This window comes from Salmo salar, chromosome ssa06 (genome assembly GCF_905237065.1).
Source record: "Salmo salar chromosome ssa06, Ssal_v3.1, whole genome shotgun sequence".
Classification (NCBI taxonomy): domain Eukaryota; kingdom Metazoa; phylum Chordata; class Actinopteri; order Salmoniformes; family Salmonidae; genus Salmo; species Salmo salar.
The window spans coordinates 5,413,271-5,419,270 of record NC_059447.1 but is presented as its reverse complement, the minus strand read 5'-3'; the positions used below and the strand labels follow the sequence as shown (position 1 = coordinate 5,419,270).

Below are 6,000 nucleotides of genomic sequence, written 5' to 3'. Positions count from 1 at the left end.
GGGTATAGGGTAATGATACCTGTCTCCTAGTGGGGGTATAGGGTAATGATACCTGTCTCCTAGTGGGGGGTATAGGGTAATGATACCTGTCTCCTAGTGGGGGTATAGGGTAATGATACCAGTTTCCCAGTGGGGGGGTATAGGGTAATGATACCTGTCTCCCAGTGGGGGGTATAGGGTAATGATACCTGTCTCCCAGTGGGGGGGGTATAGGGTAATGATACCTGTCTCCCAGTGGGGGTATAGGGTAATGATACCTGTCTCCCAGTGGGGGGATAGGGTAATGATACCTGTCTCCCAGTGGGGGGTATAGGGTAATGATACCTGTCTCCCAGTGGGGGGGTATAGGGTAATGATACCTGTCTCCCAGTGGGGGGTATAGGGTAATGATACCTGTCTCCCAGTGGGGGGTATAGGGTAATGATACCTGTCTCCCAGTGGGGGTATAGGGTAATGATACCTGTCTCCCAGTGGGGGGGGTATAGGGTAATGATACCTGTCTCCCAGTGGGGGGGGTATAGGGTAATGATACCTGTCTCCTAGTGGGGGGTATAGGGTAATGATACTTGCCTCCTAGTGGGGGGGTATAGGGTAATGATACCTGTTTCCTAGTGGGGGTATAGGGTAATGATACCTGTTTCCTAGGGGGGTGTAGAGAGCAATGATACCTGTGTCATTTTGGGGGGTATAGGGTAATGATATCTGTGTCATTTTGGGGGTATAGAGCAATGATACCTGTGTCATTTTGGGGGTGTAGGGTAATGATACCTGTGTCATTGTGGGGGTTGTAGGGTAATGATACCTGTGTCATTTTGGGGAGTATAGGGTAATGATATCTGTGTCATTTTGGGGGGTATAGGGTAATGATACCTGTCTCATTTTGGGGGGTATAGGGTAATGATACCTGTGTCCTTTTGCGGGGTATAGGGTAATGATACCTGTGTCCTATTGGGGGTATAGGGTAATGATACCTGTGTCCTATTGGGGGGTATAGGATAATGATACCTGTGTCCTATTGCGGGGTATAGGATAATGATAGCTGTGTCCTATTGGGGGGTATAGGGTAATGATACCTGTGTCCTATTGGGGGGTATAGGGTAATGATACCTGTGTCCTATTGGGGGGTATAGGATAATGATACCTGTGTCCTATTGCGGGGTATAGGGTAATGATAGCTGTGTCCTATTGGGGGGTATAGGGTAATGATACCTGTGTCCTATTGGGGGGTATAGGGTAATGATACCTGTGTCCTATTGCGGGGTATAGGGTAATGATACCTGTCTCCTATTGCGGGGTATAGGGTAATGATACCTGTGTCCTATTGGGGGGTATAGGGTAATGATACCTGTGTCCTATTGGGGGGTATAGGGTAATGATACCTGTGTCCTATTGCGGGGTATAGGGTAATGATACCTGTGTCCTATTGGGGGGTATAGGGTAATGATACCTGTGTCCTATTGTGGGGTATAGGGTAATGATACCTGTGTCCTATTGGGGGGTATAGGGTAATGATACCTGTGTCCTATTGGGGGGTATAGGGTAATGATACCTGTGTCCTATTGGGGGGTATAGGGTAATGATACCTGTCTCACTGTCTCATTCTACTGTCTGTCACACAACCAATGTACATACCCTAACCACACAGACATCAGTATCTACCTCCCTCTAAATATCTCTCTTTATCTATCTTGCTCTCACTCTCTCTCTCTCTCTCTCTCTCTCACTGTCTCTCTCTGCCTGCCTTCCCCCCTCTCTCTCTCCCCCCCTCTCTCTTTATTTCTCCCTCTCTCTCTCCCTCTCTTTACATAGATGATCATACATGTGATTATATGGTAACACACTGTAGAGTTCCAGATCATAAGGCATTATGACACAGACAAGGATAAGGTTCAGTCCACAGTTAGTTTCCACAATGTCCTTACATGCACTTGAGCCAAGTAGGCCATTGACTCTGAGTAAATAGAATGCAAAATATCTTCAAGATAGCATTGAAAGCATTAAACACATAAGTTGTGTCCCAAATGGCAGACTATTCCCTATATAAGGCATTACGTTTGACCATAGCTCTATGGGCCCTGGCCGCCCTGGTCAAAAGCAGTGCACTATATAGGGAATAGGGTGCCATTTGGGACTCAAGAGCTGGTTCATTTCCATGCATTTCCATGGGCTGTAATTCCTAATTATGCCACATATCTTGATCCTTTCTCGTTGAGCACAGAAACTCTGTCCAGAGAGAGAGAGAGAGAGAGAGAGAGAGAGAGAGAGAGAGAGAGAGAGAGAGAGAGAGAGAGAGAGAGAGAGAGAGAGAGAGAGAGAGAGAGAGAGAGAGCGAGAGAGAGAGAGAGAGAGAGAGAGAGGAGAGAGAAGAGAGAGAGGGAGAAAGAGCACAATATTTAGGCTACAGATAAACACAAAAATTAGATTAGCCAAAAAAACATATCCTTAGGCTATGTTGTAAACATTCTCCTTTCAAATTGTGGCATTTAGATAAAAGGTGAATAGGCCTATACATGTTTTATTTGTTGTAATCATGGTAGGCTATTCCATAAAACACATACATGTTTTATTTGTTGTAATCATGGTAGGCTATTCCATAAAACACATACATGTTTTATTTGTTGTAATCGTGGTATGCTATTCCATAAAACACATACAAACTGGTACCAGGGTACCTCTCATTTTAATGCTAAATTGTAATTATTTCGCCTCTATGGCCTATTTATTGCCTTACCTCCCTACTCTTCTACATTTGCACACACTGTACATATATTTTCCTACTGTGTTATTGACTGTATGTTTGTTTATTCCATGTGTAACTCTGTGTTGTTGTTTTTTGTTGCACTGTACTGCTTTGCTTTATCTTGGCCAGGTCGCAGTTGTAAATGAGAACTTGTTCTCAACTGGCCTACCTGGTTAAATAAAGCTGAAATAAATAAATAAAAACTCAAAACGTTGGCTGCTGTCAAATGTTGGTCACCATGGAGACGAGGAGGAACCGCGAGCGCTGCTCTCCTCCCACGGGCGGAGCGGGCCGGTTTAAATACCTGGGTAGGATGCTTCATCCGGTGGAAGGATAGTTCAACCCTGAGCAGTTTACCTGTCCCGTCCCGCTATCTCGTGGAGTAACCTATACCGAGACAACTTTGTAGGATAGACTACATCCCGAGTCCAACATCTACAGGAGAAAGACTAAAAGTGAGTATTGAGTCTGCTTCCTTTTAAATAAATGTGGCCGGTTGCAAATAGTCTACCGGTAACAGCCTGCCGTTCTGTGTAGACCGGTGCAGATAGAGAGGTCTGTTACTGCGTGCAGGAGAGAGTTGTTTGAACATGGAAATACATAGTCAGTTCTGTTCGAAGAAAGACCGTTGGAAAAGGAAATATGCTACAAGGTTTTAGGCCTCGCTGCACCTGTTCAGGTACTACATGTGTTGCCTTGCAATGTTTCAATCAACAATGTGCACTTTATTGGAATTTCAGATAAATTGTTGTCGCTATTTAGATGACGTTTCGACTTTTACATGTAGGACTGATCACCTGGGTCTCAGTTTGTGTTTTAGAGATGTGGTGATATAATGGTATAGTTTGGTTGGGTTTGAACAGGCAATAAGCACGACATTACCTACCTACTGTGCCATAAAGGTTTAGACCTCTTGACAGAGGCTGTGCTATGCTTACACACAGGCTAGGATAATAGAGTGATGTTTATGTCAGGTGATAGACTTTTTCCAACTGCCATTTCATTTATTAGCGTGTCACCTTGTGCAACAATTCATAGACCTATAAAATAAGTAAAACCATCATCACCAGTCAACAGAAGTTGGTTTGACACCAGCGTTGGGATCAATCCCATTTCAACTCCATCTACTCAAAATACAACGGCACCATTCAATAACTTGAATGTGATTTTCAATTCATCTCCTCTATTGAAATGGAATTGACCCGAACCCTGGTATCCCCGCTGGCCCAGCCGCCACACACCGCAGCACCTGGTAACCTGTCCTTGCTGTGCACCCAGAACATAATCAGCTAATGTCAACGTGGGATCCTTTCACTGGACACTTTCATCTCTTCATTCAAAGACTCAATCATGGACATTCTTACTGACTGTTGTGGCTGCTTTGTGTGATGTATTGTTGTCTCTACCTTCTTGCCATTTGTTCTGTTGTCTGTGCCCAATAATGTTTGTACCATGTTTTGTGCTGCTACCATGTTGTGCTGCTGCCATGCTGTGTTGCTGCCATGTTGTTGTCATGTTGTCTTAGGTCTCTCTTTATGTAGTGTTGTGTTGCTGCCATGCTGTGTTGTTGTCTTAGGTCTCTCTTTATGTAGTGTTGTCATGTGTTGCTGCCATGCTGTGTTGTTGTCTAAGGTCTCTCTTTATGTGGTGTTGTGTTGCTGCCATGCTGTGTTGTTGTCTTAGGTCTCTCTTTATGTAGTGTTGTGTTGCTGCCATGCTGTGTTGTTGTCTAAGGTCTCTCTTTATGTGGTGTTGTGTTGCTGCCATGCTGTGTTGTTGTCTTAGGTCTCTCTTTATGTAATGTTGTGTTGCTGCCATGCTGTGTTGTTGTCTAAGGTCTCTCTTTATGTGGTGTTGTGTTGTCATGTGTTGCTGCCATGCTGTGTTGTTGTCTAAGGTCTCTCTTTATGTGGTGTTGTGTTGCTGCCATGCTGTGTTGTTGTCTAAGGTCTCTCTTTATGTGGTGTTGTGTTGCTGCCATGCTGTGTTGTTGTCTAAGGTCTCTCTTTATGTAGTGTTGTCATGTGTTGCTGCCATGCTGTGTTGTTGTCTAAGGTCTCTCTTTATGTAGTGTTGTCATGTGTTGCTGCCATGCTGTGTTGTTGTCTAAGGTCTCTCTTTATGTGGTGTTGTGTTGCTGCCATGCTGTGTTGTTGTGTTAGGTCTCTCTTTATGTGGTGTTGTGTTGCTGCCTTGCTATGTTGTTGTCTAAGGTCTCTCTTTATGTACTGTTGTGTTGTCTCTCTTGTCGTGATGTGTGTTTTGTCCTATATTTTTATTTTATTTATTTGTAATCCCAGCCCCCGTCCCTGCAGGAGACCTTTTGCCTTTCGGTTGGCCGTCATTGTAAATAAGAATTTATTATTAACTGACTTGCCTAGTTAAATAAATGTTTGATAAAAAATCTAAAAATGTTAATGCTGTGACCAGAGACTAAGCGCCTAGTGACTGACTGACAGGTCACCATGTTGGTGTCAACAGTAACGCTAGGCTGGAGCTGGCCACAGGAGAGGAGAGACGGACTGGACACACAGTCCCCTTATAAGGAATAGAAGTGGTTAAGTCCCTGGCTGTGCCCTTAATCGTACCCTATGGGCCCTGGTCAAAAGTAGTGCACTACATAGAGAGTAGGATGCCATTTGGGACGCACACCCTAGCATCTCTCTGTATAGGGCCAGCTTCAACCAAACATGGTCATCATTATCGTCCTCCCAGCATGGCTTATCAACCGCTGTTTCAAGGTTCTATAGCTGCTGTTATCCTGCTGCTATTTTACATATTCTATGGCGTCGTGGTCATGGGCAGGCGGAGCTGGGCTGCTGCAAAGCCTCGTGGGTCCTGTGACCCGCAGCAGGGAGAGAAGAGGAGCTGTCAGTGAGTAATGATGACGTGACGTGGACCATGCAGCGATATTCACTATATAGGGAAGAGGGGGTCATCTGGAAGGCAGATTGATAAGTGAGGCTTTACAACAGTACGGCTGTACTGTACTGTTTATCTTTCTTTATCTATGTGGTTGTAGGAGATTGGGAATGAGACCCTGAATAATTCAAAGTTCATTGAGATTGAAACTGAGGCTGTAGACCGATATAACGAGGCATTGGAGGATGAATTGAATATGTTCTGTTTAACGACAGAGTGTGATACAGAGAGAGAGAAAGAGAGAGAGAGGGAGGGAAGGAAGAGAACGAGGGAGAAAAATGGGGAAAGAGACAGACAGACAGACAGACAGACAGACCGACCGACCGTTGGAATGTTTC

General features: G+C 44.6%; 1 protein-coding gene across 3 annotated transcripts in view; it reads left to right on the top strand.

The window, feature by feature from the left end:
* The first annotated feature begins 3,029 nt into the window (after window positions 1-3,029).
* The window catches only part of LOC106606313 (myosin-11), a 70,964-nt gene continuing 67,993 nt past the window's right edge, over window positions 3,030-6,000 (top strand). For all 3 annotated transcript variants that reach the window (XM_045719625.1, XM_045719623.1, XM_045719624.1), the window contains exon 1: window positions 3,030-3,195. The gene's annotated coding sequence lies outside the window, so the exon portion shown is untranslated. The remainder of the gene's footprint in view (window positions 3,196-6,000) is intronic.